At 38.9% G+C, this 15,737-nt stretch overlaps 1 protein-coding gene across 6 annotated transcripts in view; it reads left to right on the forward strand.

Moving 5' to 3' along the window:
• Window positions 1-937: 937 nt before the first annotated feature.
• Window positions 938-15,737, forward strand: part of SGCG (sarcoglycan gamma) — a 110,239-nt gene continuing 95,439 nt past the window's right edge. For all 6 annotated transcript variants that reach the window (XM_039565319.1, XM_039565297.1, XM_039565312.1 and 3 more), the window contains exon 1: window positions 938-1,134. The gene's annotated coding sequence lies outside the window, so the exon portion shown is untranslated. The remainder of the gene's footprint in view (window positions 1,135-15,737) is intronic.

Genomic DNA, 15,737 nt, shown 5'->3' on the forward strand with positions numbered 1-15,737 from the left:
CCCTAATTAAAATCCCCTCTAAGTTAAAATCACTTTCTCAGTGACTCATTTTTCTAACCTCTGGGTAGCTAAACTTCTTCTCCACAGCCATCACCTAAGTTTCACATGTATTTCCTGACAAGCCCAGTAAAATTTTGGCTTCCTCCGAACCCTTATCTCCTTAGTCTCTTCCCCTTCCCTTTGCCGACTTTTACAGGATACATTTCCCCCTTTGCTGCCCGACAATCCTTTCCTACTCCTTTCTCCTCTTCAGTTATCCCATTGGTATTCACTCTTGCCTGCCTTTCTGACCACCCTTCCCGCAAAACTTATCAGGAAAAAAATGCATTTATCATTCATCTGCACGTCACCCTTCTTCTCTGTCTCGGTCAATTTCCCTCTTTCCCTCCCCGATCCCTTTTTCTTCTTCTAAACTGCGCAAAGCCGTATTCTCACAATCTCCTCCGGCATCTGCCCTCTAGCTCCTTTTGTGCTCTCTACCACATCGGTCCTGCCCCGGCTCCTACCACACATCCCGAAGCCTCCACAGGCCGTCCCTCCCACCCTGAGGCCGGCCACAAACTCCATCCCCGGCAGCGGGCGAGGCGCGGCGGTGCCAGCCCAGCCCAGCCCAGCCCAGCCCAGCCCGGTCCGGCCCGGCCCGGCCGCCGGCGCTGGAGCCGGGGCGCGCCGCCAAAGCGCCGAGCTTTGGGATCGGGGCGCCCTCCAGAGGCGCCGCCGAGCCCTGCTCTGCCCTGCCCGCCAGAGCCGGGAACACACGGGAGAGGCTCGGTGCAGCCGCGGCCGGGGAGCCCCTGCGCTCCCCGTGGCCGAGGAGCGGAGCCCGTCCGCAGCCGCTCTGTGTCCGCTCGGCGGCTGGGGCGGAGAGAGGGAAGGCGCAGCTCGTCTCCCGCCCCCTGCTCGGCTTCTCCGCCTCCTCCTCCTCCTCCTGGCGCCCGTCCTCTGTTCCTCCTTCCCTCCCTGCCGCGCCGGCGAGACCGCGAGAGCGGCGCCTGCCCCGCCAGGGCGAGGGAAGGCGGCGCAGCCCGCGGGCAGGAAGCTGGATGAGGACGTGTGTGCGGGCAAGGCAGCCCCTCGGGCATGAAGGGGACCGCGGGGACACTGCCCTGCCCTGCAGCCGAGCGGGGACATCAGGTAAGCGCCCCACACGCCTGCCCGGCCCGGCCCGACCCGATCCGACCCGACCCGACACGCCTCCAGTGCCGGGAGAGGGCAAGCGTCCCCTGGAAAGTTACCCTGCGGCCGCCGGCCGAGGGGCGAAAGGCAGGGGAGGCGGGCGGGAGGCGGCCCGCGGTGTAGGGTGGCACATCGGTGTGTTCGGCAGGACCCGCTTGGTGCTCCGGTGCCTCAGTGCGGTGCCCGAGGCTGTGCCTCCCTCGCCGGGGCGAGGCGTGCGGTGCCGGCATCCCGCGGCCCCAGCGGCTCGGCACTGGTGCCAGCGGCCGTGCCGCGCCCCGCAGAAAGTTTCCAGCGGGGTGAGGGGCAGAGAGAAGCGGCAGAGGATCACCGCGGGACGGGAGCGTGGCGAGGGAGAAGCAGCCTTTCTGTGTTGCCGTGGGCAGTGGGTGCCGCGGCTTCCCCCCGGGTGCCGGGAGCGGTGCTGCCAGCAGTTCGCTCAACTTGTTTCACTCCGGCGTTGTTTTCACTCTGGTTTGTTGCAGCGGAATAGGATCAAGTATCCCTAGAAGTGTAAGGTCGGCATCTTTAATGGCTACATCTTACTCTTCTGTGAAATTTACCTGTTTCCTTGTGTCAATTTAGTTATGTTTAGGAAAAACAAACTGCAGTCTTACGAGAAAGAGATGCACAGCAGTACGCCTGAGACTTCAGTGGGTTTGTTATGTTGTATGACGTAACAGTCAATGCAACTGCTGTTCTTTTTGAGTCACACTTCGTTGGGGCTTTTTAACTGAACATTTGTAGATTAAGCAGAAACTTTTAATAAAATGTGTGAATCATTATAACGCTGCTGAAGATCAAATCCCAGTTTAAATGTTTTGCAATTATTTTCTTCCCCCTTTGCTCATAATTTATATAAAGGACAGACTCAAATAGTTTGCTTAGTTCTTCTGAAGTAACTTAAGGAATCAAAAGTGAACAGAGCTCCACACAGATGTTCTACAAAGCAAAAAAACATTGAACCACTTTAAAAAATAACTAATCAAAAAACCTGTACCTTGGGAAACCTCCTTCTTTCCAAGACTGAACAAAGACATGTACATTGCAAACTGCACTGAAGGTGGAAAGATTCTGGTCATTTCAAATAAGGCAATTTCCCCTTACAGAGAATGTTCTGCACTAACTCGCTTGCTTAACTGGAGATGGTCTACCATAACTATCAGCTGCAGTTCTGTTTTACTTACAAATTTTCAAATACCAAGGTAAACTCACAATATTTGTTGAAAAATCCAAAGGAAAAACTTAAATGCAATGAACCTAATTTCAATAGATCAAAAAAGTATGAGTAGGTTTTTGGTTTGGGGGTTTATTGTCTTGGTGTTGGGGTGTTTTTTGATTGGTTGTTTTTTAATAGAACAAATTTGAACCAAATTTAGGGGAGCATTCAAAAGCAGACTTCATTTAGCTATGTACATCTGTTGTTGCAGGTAACACCTGGTTGTCAGACCTTGATAAGGCACCGTACTTAAAGTGATTTTCAGGTTGGGACTTTTCTTAATAAGCACATGGATATATTCCTTAAGAGGGTCTATCACAGTTAATGACCCAATGCAGCTCTAAGACTGCTTTACATATGCTCGGGCTTTTAATAATGGACTTTTATATTGCATTAAGCTGAGAGAGGGCTGAGGAAATAGAAGGATAGGCATGTATAAAACTTGAAATGCTTCCCACTTTTGTGCGTTTTGTTCACTGGTTGGGTTTTTTTATTTTTTTTCTTTTTCATTGTCAGCTTCAAATACAACATCTCTCTGGGCTTTCATGCAAGCGGCAGGTTTTATTAAACATATGATACAATTTTCTATTGTAAAATATTCTGTAGTTCTTACTTCCTTGAAAAGATAAGATATGACTAGGGAATTATCATTTTCCTTGACAGCATGACAGTTAGAACTTGGATTGCATAGGAGCGAGCATGTGTAGTGTGTTAAAAGGAGATGTCATTCTGAACTGTCTGACTAACTTTTCAGTGTGGTTTTTTTTTAGTGAAAGTGAATATATTGCTTGTAAAAGCACTGCTAGGATGTAACTAAGAGGTAAGGATGAATTAATGTAGTGATGCTGGGTTTAACTTAAGATTTTTTGTATAGTTTTAATATTTAGAAGCCTATGGATTTAGTGCCCAGTTCTGTAACCAGATATTTGAGTTAATTTTATTCATATCAGCATCTTAGTTAAATTCACAGTACTGGTACTTTAGCTATGCAGAGGTGGCATATGTTTTTTTCCTATTTAGAATATACTGAAGCAAAATGCTTTGTTTGCTAATAAGGTAGCTGTTCTGATAATGTGTCCAAATTGTATATAGAGATTGCTATCAAAAGCTGATAGAAGCTCATGTTAGAAGTGAGAAGCTTAAATGTAGCTGTGTGTCCAACAAATATTCTTTTACAGCATGCAAAATCTTAGGCAATGAAAATGGCCAGGTGAAGCAAGTGAGGCATATAAAGTGCCATTAAGGTATGGAAGTGTGAGAAGTTAGGCAAAGGGGAAAAGAGGAGGAATTTAGGAATGGAGGGTTTGGTGGTTTGTTTGGGGTTTTATTTGCTGTGGTGGTTTTTTGTTTGGTTGAGGGGGGCTTGTTTGGTTGGTTTTTGAACATGAACATTTGTTCTAAAACCAAAGTTGCCTGCTTTTGTAGGTAATGCAGACCTTGAGGATTTTGGGTAAAGGTGTACATGAAGAAACAGGTGAGGTATTTGCTTTTACCTGAAAACTGTGGTTGCTTATACAGCTTTTTTTCTTATAGTTCTGTTTGCAGACCTTGTACTGCTATATTTAAAGACTTCTCTTAAATCATGATAGAAAACTTTTTACTTCATTGTTAAACCCATCTGGTGTGGTTGGAGTAGATAAAATCATTGTGGAACTAGTTAACTGTGTGTAGTGTTTTTACAGAAGCAAGAAACTGATATAAAGTGGAATATACTGGCTAAAGAAAATTGCATCTCAGTTACAAGTTCAGTTCCCAGACACTGAGAAGTACGTATGATAAATCTGTGAAAAGACAAGCCTAGATTTAGGGAAAGGATTCCTTCTGGTCACCACAAACAAGTAATATTTCTGCAGAATGAGCTTTCACTTTGCGTGCACATTCTGGGTGTTTTTCCCTGTCATCTGTTACATTTCTACTTGTTTCTTCCCAGCTGAAAGATTCCTCATTATTTAATTTTTGCTTTCTTAGTAACCTTTTTTAGACCTCTCATAGTTAATATTTTCTGCTGAATTCCTTTAATTTCTTCCTTTATTCCTTAGGTAGAGAATATTCTATAAGGAAATTACAGCTGTAGCCTTACCAACAAGTAAACTGTAAAGATTAGTTTCAGTTCAAGGTAGTGTGTTGTCTTTTATGCAAGAGTATTGTATTGCTGATCACTTTTACTCATGGTAACTCTAACCACCAAAATACCAGTGTAGCTACATGCTATGTGTCCTCATCTGGTATTTTCTCAGATGATTATTCTTAGTTAAACTATTTACCTTCTTTAATTGCATCTTAATTTTCTCCCAGATCATGTTTTCAGTTTAACATCGTTATTCTGAGTTGTAGTCCTGTATACCAAGATTCCTAGTTCTAGCTTCTAGATCTCCTTGGCCTTATGTCATGCTCAGATGTAAAAACCATACTCTGTCACTTCTCTTATTAATAAAGGAATAATATCTGTCAGGAAAGACTAGGGGAGCCTTCTCTTAATATGGCAATGTAACCTATTTTCTTAATTAACCGATCTAATGGGTTTCAGTCCATAGAGTGTATAAATATGGGTATTATTGTCTTTTAGAAACTATTATGAAGTCCAAAGCAGGAGTAGTATGTATTTGTTTAAGAAATGTTTTGTTGCAAAACATCACAGCTTTAAAGGAAAGAAAGTGTCTTTTAATTTAGAAACCCTTTTTAATACAATAGTTTTACTGAGCAACCGAATACCTTTTCCTGAATTTCAGGTCAAAATACTCCTGGGCAGTGTCCCTTGCAATCATATCATGTGTACTATTTGTAATTAAAATGCTGTACACAAAACCTCATTAAAATTAACAAGGTAATATAAGTGCTAGTTTTTCTTTTTAGTTTCTGACAATTATTTGTAGTAAGTGACTTTAGTCACCAAATAATGGGGAATAATATGTCAAATTATTGAGCAGTTTGGTTAACTGCTATGCTTTAGATAATTTCTAAGGCTCATTCAAGTTTCACATTTGTACGCATTTACAAAAACATTAGAGGAAAACTACAAATAGTGTTAAGAAAACTGATTCTCTGTTAGAGGTGTATGGCATTGAAATCCTTAACAATCTATGGTCTTTTCTGAAATTGCCATTATATTAAATTTGATGTTATATTTACCTGCTTTCTACTAATATGTAGACTCTTAGATTTAATGGAGTGATTCTGAACATCTAATTATTTTTTTTTCCACTTCACTGAATTGACTCACTGTGATGTTCCAAATTAATATATTTGTCAATATTGCTGTCAAGTCACATTACATGTATCAGCCTCTGTAATTGAAGAATTGCTTTTGGAAACTACAACATATGTGAGTCATACAAAAGTACCCAAATAAATTCCTTACTTGTGGTTGTGCATTAAGCATTCAATACTTCTGAGGATACATTTATTATAAATAATTCTGAAAACTTCATAATATCATGTCTGTGTAAACCTGGAGAGATAGCTTCTATTTGTTTTATAAAAATTGCACTATGGAATTTGGATTTTGTATGTTGAACACCCTTGCTGTCTATTATCATCAAAAATATTGTAAAAACATTGGTTTTCCAAGTTGTAGAAAAGTAGATAGCTTTTAGAAGTTTTGAGAAAAAGGTTCCAAGATTCAAGAAACTGTACAGCGTACACTGAAAACTCCATTCATTAATCTAAAAATGACAAAATAACGTATAGAAGTTGATTCTAAACCAGCAATTTATTTGATTTCAGAAACAAGGAATTTTTGTCTGTAACTGTCAGTTTTCCCAAATTATTTATTTGCTAATGAGGAATTGTAAACGAATATGCAACATTATGTGAGAAAAATGCTGTATGTGAAAAATCATAGCATAATACTAGTTCCCTGACTTGATTTTCTTGGACGCAGCACTTCTTCAGGCTGTGAAGATTTTTGCTTGGAGTTTTGAAGACAGCCCTATTTTTTTACATACAGAGGTGCATATGCACATAAATAAAAAGGACTTTTCCTGGTGCTGATTTCAAAACTTGGAAGTACTTAAATCAAACAACCAAGGAAAGAGAAACAAAATGGAAAGATCTGGCTGATAAAATAAATTTCACTGGAATCTCTCAATCCGTTCTCAAAAACAAACTTCCCCAAATCATTTGAGAAAGAAGTTTGTAACCAGTCTTAAAGAGACTGCAATAGCAACCATTGTGGAAGTCTACAGACATCCTGCCTCCTCCTCCTCATTATTGGAACCAACATTGAGTTCTGAAACCTTCTATTCTTTAGAAAGAAGGTTCAGTTTTTAGTATACCATTTGCTGTGTCTTGGCAGTAGTCAGAGTTATTTATTTGGCTGACGTGCAAGGTCATATTACTTCTCTCAGGACATTTCATTGTTGGATGAGCTGTGTTCTTCATGGTTCTAGAAGGAAGTCAAGAGGTCTTCTCAGGATCTTTTAAGGAATGTGATGAGCTTAGTAAGCCTTTATACAATGGGATCTTCTTCCCTTAGTTCACTGGCTGGCTAATGCAAGGTCCTCCCAGAAGTCATAGAATCATAGAACGGCTTGGGTGGAAAGGGATCTTAAAGATCATCCAGTTCCAAACCCCGTGCCATGGGGAGGAACACCTCTTACTACACCAGGTTGTACAAAGCCCCCTCCAAGCAAACACCAGAATGTCCCAAAAGAGTTCAGGATCATACAGTAGTCTCTGTATTACTGGAGGAAATCATACTCGTAGTTAGGGATTGCGATCTGTGTGGGGGAACGCTCAGGAATGTACGCAGGAGTCTGAGTTTCAGCACCTAATGTGGAAATGGCTGTGACTGTGCTGCCAGTGTAATTGTCAGGTGCAGCAAGCACAGTGCTGCAGGAAGATGTGTGTGCTGTCTTTACTTACTGTAAACAAATAGTTTTAGTGAGTGACACCAGGACAGATAGCCTTCAGAGAGCCTTCTACTGTAGTCTGATTAAATCATCTTGTCAATTATGGCATTTTAATTCAAGAACATTTAATGCTTTCTTCTTGTTCAGTCTGTGTAGAGAAAGCTACAGTATTAAATGTTGATGGTCTGAATCACTTACTACACCTTTGAACTTAATAGTCATGTTAAGCTGTGGTACTGCTTGGTTTAAATACCACCTAAAAAGGCAAAAAAAGCAGCTGTGCTTTGGGGGTTAAGTACACTCACTCATCATGGCTTTTTTAAGGATGGAATTACCATGACATTTCAGTCAAGTTTTGCAACAATTTACCCAAGGTATCACTAAGGACTTCTCTGTTCCAAAAGATTTTCAGGTTAAGCATTGTAGACATTCTGCAGTTCTTGGTGCAACTGAATGTAGCTTTGAAAGCTACAGCAATATTACAGTGTTGCACAGGTCTTTATGCATTCTCTTACAAGGGTATACATTAAGAAATTGAAAATGCAACTAATAATACTGCATTTTAAGGAGTACAGTTGGTTTCATGTTACTTTTGAGCATTGCATTTGCACCAGACTTGAGGCTACTGAAATCTTGAATTCTAAATTCTCAAAGGAAAAGCGAAGTCAACTTTACTTAGATCAGCAGTGAAAATTGTGCCTGTCCTCCAACCAAATTAACAGGGCTTCAAGAAAACCATATGCATTTATGGGAAAAGGTATTTTTTTGTCTTCTTCAATAGTATCCTTTTGTTAGCATATGCTGTCTTCTTAACAGCACATTTGACTGATGGCTGAGAGCAATATAGCAGTATCATCAGGCCTGCCTTTTTAGGGGAAGTTATTATGGTACTTCTGAAGTGTCTGCAGTAACCCATCAACATGGGTTATTGGGTTCTTAATACTGTATAAATAGGATATATGTATGATTCTGCTCTTTGTCCAGCTTGTATCTTGCCTTCCTAATCCCTATTTAGAGATTTTCCAAGAATAGGGATCGCTTTTATCTTTTTAAACACTAGCATTTGAGCAGTAAAGGAAGTATGCCTAGATTGTAAAGAAATTTTCACTGTCATTGCTTTCTTATTCCCATAAGTGAAGGTTAATCATTTCATTAGACAAATGAAATATCTGTGCTAAAAGGAAGCATCCCTCCCTCTCTTTAAGTATGGTGCTTTTATCTACTACTTTTATCTACTAATGATTGCCAAACTGTTCTCAGTTTTGGGAGTATTTTGTGGTAATCTCTCCAAGACACGTCTTAATATTTTTTCTTGGGATTTTTAGTGTCGTACAACGTCTCGTACACTACACATACTGAATTCTTTGGAATATTTTGAAGTTATGTGTTAATTATGCAGTTTTTGTCAGGAGCCATATTCAGATATTTTTGTGTTGGTTTTTTTGGTTGTTTGGTGTCTAAAGGGTAGGTTAACTTGCAGCCAGTTGAATCAGTAACCCAAACTAAGCATCCATTGTTACTGTTTGCTCAGCTGAGTCCAAAAATATGCTAATAACAAATCCATTCAGTCCTCCGTTCCAACAAAAAATGCAAGCGTGCCCAAGCATGCCAGTGAATTCTTGTCTCAGGTTTCCAGTAGAGTTGGCACCTATATCTGCATGTATGTCTTTGAGCATGCCAGACCTTTCTCTGTGATGGATGCAAAACTGATTGAAGACATTACACTGACAGATAATAATTTTTGGACATGCATGCTGATTCATGTATTCTCTTTAGTCCTATCATTAAGCTGGTGAGGAAGTGCAGAAAATTTTGCCATTTTCCCAGCCCACATTTCCAGCAGATATTTACTGCATCCACTCTTGGCTGACAGGCTTACTTCAAGGTCCATGCCTATCAAGAAATCAGCACCTCATGCAAATATCCAAGAGTTGAGGCCATCTGTGAAATCTGCTCCTCATCTATCCATCATTAGGGTTTATTGATTGTACTGTTATTTTCAGGTATAATCTCTGATCAGGGTCAGTCTCTTTCCCATGAGTACTGCAGCTTTCAGCCCACTGTGTAAATGATGAGCATGGACTCAAGGCTTTTTGCAGAGTGTGCAAAAAGTCATAATTAACAGCAAAAGTGACTAGATGAAAATAATTTTTATGGCTGCCTGTAAAATCCTGTTTTTGTTTTAATTGCAGCTCCATAAGGTTTTGGAAAATTTTGTTGAGCTATGGGAATACTTTTTTGGTTGAGTTCTCTACAAGCTTACCTTACAGCTATGTCTGCAAGTCACTTATTTTTGCAGGCAGTTTTTTTTAATTCATGTGGCAAAATATTCTAAAAAAGTTAATATAGGTTAATATAGGTTTACTAGTTAGCACAAGATTACTTCTTGGCACTTGAATTTGTCTTTGTCTTGTGATTTTTCCATCTCTTACTAATGAGTTGTGGCGGTATTCTCCAAATACAATGCCTTCATGAAAGCAGTAAGTTAACTAAAACAATCAGCAATCATATTTTTTCTACTTTATTGGCAATTGTGAAAAAAGAAGAAAATGCATACCCGACAATAAGCAGCTTGACTGAGGTTGGTTGTAGTCAACAAGCTGTCTCTGCAATTAGCTGCAACAGACATCATCTAGAAGTAGCCCAATCCTGGTACAAATCTCCTGATAGTTGACTTTGAGTAACTCTGGTAAATGAATTCATTCTTTCTGTTCATCCTTTTGAATAGCTTATTATTGCAGACCTTATTCTAAAGGAGATGCTGGCATGTCTTTTCTTCCTGTTAGTTTTAGATGTAAATTCGTTTGGTATTAAGTACATGAATTACGCTTTTTCACAATCTAGGTCTTTGATGGGGCAAAAAAAAATCATGAGATAAAATTGACATGCTCCAGGCCTTTGTCACAAGAAACCAGTTGGTACTGCGTGAGGAACAGGGACAACTAGTGATATCTTCAACAGTCACAACAGATGGCAGAAACAGGGTGATTTGAATGGAAAGCAAATACTATCTCCTTTTTCCCCCCTGTAAAACAGCCTTACACTAGAACATTATTCTTTAGAATCAGTTGACAGGAACAAATGAGAATCTTTCACTGGAACTATGTGTCGATAATAGCATGAAAACAAATGTAAAGATGTCTGAAAGGTACTCGAAGCAGTTTCATTTATCTACTTATGATGGGTATTAAAATCATAATAATTTTCTGATAACAGTTCTGGGAAATGGTATACTCTTAAAGTATGTGAAGTAAGTCTCCTGCAACATGGAAGGAATGTCTTTATATCATGGAATAGAATCACAGAATGGTTTGGGTTGGAAGGGATCTTAAAGATTATCCAGTTCCAACCCCCTGCCACAGGCAGGGACACATTCCACTACATGACATTGCTCAAAGTCCCATCCAGCCTGGCTTTGAACACCAGTACATCCCAAAAGAGTTAGGGATCATACAGTAGTCTATTGCAGGTAATCATACTGTAGTTAGGGGTTGCTATCTGCATAGGGATATGTGCAGATATAGGCAGTAATCTGAGTTTCAGTAACTAATGTGGAAATGGCTGTGACTGTGCTGCCCATGTAATCGTTAGAAGCAGCAAGCACAGTGCTGTGGGAAGACGTGTGCACTGTCTTTACTTGTTACTAACATAGTTTTAGTGAGTGACACCAGAACACTTAACCCACATGACTTTACTTGAAGAGGAATCTTCAAAGAGTTTATGAAATCACAAGAACTAACAACTGATACAAAATTCTCTATTTCAGAACATATTTATTTGGAAATATACTTTAAACTTTCATCTGATGTGTTCTCTATGCTGATAATTTATATTCAAGAACCCCTTTGGGCTGAGAAACGCTTGCCTTATTGTGGAAAGTTTAGTAAGAGGTACTGAAACTAGATTTTGAATTGTTAGTAGAGCAGCTAAAAATGGAAAACTTTAATTTTCTTTTTCCTGCATTGTTCAGTATTTCATTTTAAGTAATATTTTAAAAAAATCTATGAGGATCAAATGTTTAATTGAATTATTATGATTCTGTATGAAAATTACATTTATGATACTTATGAACATTACAATGCTCTCAGATGCTAATCCAACCGACAATATTAAAGTAGGCATAGTTAAAATGCTTTTGTGTCCAGGGAATAGCAGGATTCCATTTCCTGTAGGTAGACACAAGTGAGTTCACTGCTACAAACTCAGCAAAATAATAACTTTTTTTTCACAGTAGCTGAATCTTAAAATATTCACTATTCAGTTGAAAAATTAAGTAATTTTGGTGACACTGCAGGTTAACACTTAAGTGCTAAGTCTGACTTGTTATAAGCAAGACAATTTTCATTACTTTCCAGTCTTAAGTAGTACTATTGAGTTTTGCTAAGCAGTGTTGAAATTTCAGCAGCTGTGTCTACTCATCTTAAAATCATGTAAATGAGCTAGCTTCTGTTCCAAACCCCTTCAGTTCTTAAGGAAAGTGGAGACTTCTCTAAGCTTACAACCATTGGTAGTAGCAAGTACTTTCCATCTATCCTCTGAAATATTGGACATCAGGCTATATTTTGATGGGACACTCCTGTTGCTCTCTGTTCTGTGCTTAACTCCTGCAGATTGTTTTCATTGTCTCCACTCTTTCTCAGTCCCTTTTTCTTGTTTGCTTCTGTCATCTTTTTCCTTGGTTTCTTTTTTTGCATGTTGTTCCTATGTCTTCATGTCTCTTCCTCCTATAAAGCAATCTTATCACTTCTCTTTAGTATAGATGACACTTCCTTTCTTCCTGAGCATAATCCAACTGAATTTTGAAAGTCCGGTGAAAAGCTGTCTGGCCTCATTTCATAGAAAAATTCCGTAGTGAGCTCCAGGAACTGGAAGGAGAAAGCACAGAGGAAGTTTTGATTAACTTAGCAAAAGATTTCTCATTAGGCAGTTCCAGGAGGTCATCACAGGTTAGTTTTAGGTAAAATACAGGGAAAACATCGTTATTATTATATGAGTTTTCTTGAGCTTCACCTTACTGATGAGTCTTTAGTGGTTTTAGTGTCTATAGGCTTTCTCATCACATTTGTCATAAGAAACCATGAGGTTCATTCTAATGAGTTTGATAGTTCTAATTTTTTTGTAAGTGTTCTCCATTGTCATTATTGAATGACTGTCTTTCCCACTAAAAGATCTTTGGACTTTTACCATTACAGAAGTGTCTGTTCAAACGAGAGAACATTTTCCTCACCTGTGCTTCTTCACAGAATTAAACCAATATAATTAAAGCTGTGCTACTGGTGACTTTGTGTTCTTGAATAGCTCAGCTTTGTCTCTGGAAGTAACAATGCCATTTTGTGCTATTAGGAATGCCTCTGGGTATTTGCCTTACATTCTCATAGCAAATTTAATACATATTTTATGTAACTAGAGTAATGTCTTAGTGAGAAGTGGTACTCCAGTTATTTGTCTAATTTTATAATAAAACCGTAATTTTGGTTTTATACTTATTCTGTAAATAACAGACTAAATAGGGCCTAACTTTCCAAGTGAATAAATCTCATAGCTTCTTTAGTGACAGGAGATACATCCCATGCCAGGTAACCTTTTGTTCAGAGGCAGAAAGTATAGCCTTACTTAGAGGTGTCAGACTATATTGCAATCATGTAAGAATCCAATTATCTTTTTAAACTATTCCTACTTTTTTTTATTTTTTTTATGACCAGCCATGCTGAAATTGTAATGAGAATTCTCAGGCTTACCTCACCAGATAGATGGCAGAATGAACATTTTTATAACGGGAATAAAAGCAGTTGTGTTTTATCACAAGGCCTTCCTATTATCTTATTTCACTTTTGTAAGGTAAGTAAACATTACCTCAGAAGAAACTTCAAGGAACACCCCTGTTTTTGTTATGTGTATACATAAAAATCCATATGTATAGCCTTTTTTTGTATTACATTTGCATATTTACTTCTCAGCTAGACTTGCTGATACATTCTGATTATGTAATATTTCCTGGCTACACAAATCGCTTTTTCACATTTTCATTAAACCTGAGTTCATAGCAATGTTAAGGTCATCATGTTTTTGTAACATAACCATGGGAGCACCTTATCAAAACTCCTTGTTGCTAAAGCAGCTTGACCTTGCATTTAATTTACTAATCAAAAATACCATATCTTTGTTTTCCTTTTTAAGTAACAAACAAGGTCACAGTAACTGGACAAGGGGAGAGCACTTAGCAAACTGCTTGGGCCTAAACTTCCCGCTAAGATTGCTGAAAATAAAATCTTTAGAGTAATTCTTAAAAACTCTTTTTTCCCACCCTAGAAATATTAGGCTTACTCTGTATTCATTATAGACTTTCTACAGTGAATACAGAGTAATTTGGACTGTGCTACTCCAAATAGTTTGAAGTGAGCTGCTGCTCTCAAAAACAATTGATTAGCCCTACTCCTGAACTCTTCCTAAAGATCTTCATGGGCCAGTAGGGAAAGGCTGTGGATCATTCTGTGATGGCTGTCCAGTGCCAGTCACTATTTTTTCTAAAGATTTATGGATTCTGCTTTGGCATGAGATTGTATTTGCCACTGTGACAAGAAGTAGGCTATCTGGTCCTTTGGAAATCAGTTCACTGAAAATGTGCCACCACCAGAAGGGCTTCATCCTGTATAGTCCTTGTTCCTTGGTTTCTGTCCCAAGGATCCTGAGAAATAAAGTACCAGAAGTGGATTGGCCTGCTATTGCTGTTAAAGTTAGTTAATCCTGGCCCTGAAAATTCTCTGCAAAAGGTGGTAGCTGAGAGAAGGCTAAATCTGAAGTGAATTGTTATGTGCTGCTAATGCACTCTACAAGAAATTTTAAAAACAGGTATCTAACACGTTGCATAGGCAAAAAGACAAATTCTGTTTTGAAGTTCACTGAAAGTCAATCTTATAACAAATCCTATGGATTTGTAAGTATTGGATGTTTGGAATATTACAATTCTTAAAATGTCACACCTATTTAAAGTACTGTGAGTACTTTACATAGGATACATAACATAGGTAATAATGGAGATCATAAACATTAGCAGGTGTCAAGGACATGTTAAATGCTATGGAAGTTGTCCTTCTAAGAGGGGAATTTGTGATCACATGCCCAAGCTGTCATCCTGAAAAATTATAGATCACAGCCAAATGAATGTAAATTTTTTCATACCTGATGTGTTTTGACAGACTGTGTTCAGGATTTTACGTTGAGAATTTACATTGTATGTCTGGGCTGTGTTTCTTAAAGTTCTTGAAAGATTTAAAAAGAATTACAATTTACCTGCTGCAAACTGAGTAAAAACAAGCTAAGTAAAATCTAATTCTTCTTAAATTATAAAATAGGAAATATTCTTTGTAACATTGAACCTTATGTATACAAACTTATAAAATGCATAAGACCAAATACAGTCTACCTTTTCACAACAACTAGCAAGGTATCCCTTTTCTGAAGTGTACTTCTTATTGGGAATATTTTGGGAGGCGTTTACCTGTACTAAATATGACCTACTATGCAATAGGTCTTTAAAATAATTTATGACTTGCTGTATAGTGCATATACAGTTAATGTAAAATAGTGCAGTGGCTATAAATTTAACAAGTCCAAAATTCTTTCTCCAGAGCAGAAGCAAAGGAGTTGTTTTACACAGGAGAGTACTGTATTTTATTTAATGTAACTTGGAAAAAGCTATAGATGACCTAGCCACATTTTTGATTATAGACTAAAGAAAGGGACAGGGAAGTGGGAAACCAAATTCAGAAAGTTACTAGCTATGGAAGCATACTACTTCACCTTACAAGAGAATGCCTAAACAGCCAGACGGTAGATTAATATTAAATAGGTTCAGTCTCAAGCCAGTCTGTTCATGCTGGATTGTTCTGTAGCAAAGAATATTAGATTCAGATATAAGATGGAATAATAACAAAGGACATTGCAGTATAATCAGAAAAAGACTTCAGAGAGAAATATGTCCACTGACTACGTCTGTTCCTTGAGATGATTAGTGGGTACTGGCTCACGTCTGCTTTTCCCAAGCCTGATACTCTTCAGAAAGGTAAGTTGCATCCCAGCTGCATATAAGCAGGAGTGTAGATGGTGTGGCAGCTACTTCAGAAGAGTTTAGATTTTCACAGCATAGTCTTCTTTATTCTTGAACTGCTTTATCTCTTGAATGTGTTGTGCTGTTTATACAAGCCATTGGTTTGTGGTAATTCCCTAGATGTGACGTTGCTGTAACTTCACCATTGGTGAAGCTGTGATCCCAGAGTGTTTATATAAAGTTGTCCTGGTTTATGGAATACAACTTCATGAGCTAACATGAAATGTTGTAGTTTGGCATCTGTGATCATATTATAGTACAAAGTTTGAAAGAAACTGCTGTCTTGTGAAGGATGATTCTCTTTGCCTGTTCGCTTTCATCAAGTGTTAGGCCTCACTACACAGAACGTTGGCTCAGAAAATTGAACTCAGTTGTCCTATTGAGT

Source organism: Corvus cornix, chromosome 1 (assembly GCF_000738735.6).
Source record: "Corvus cornix cornix isolate S_Up_H32 chromosome 1, ASM73873v5, whole genome shotgun sequence".
NCBI classification, from domain to species: Eukaryota; Metazoa; Chordata; class Aves; order Passeriformes; family Corvidae; genus Corvus; species Corvus cornix.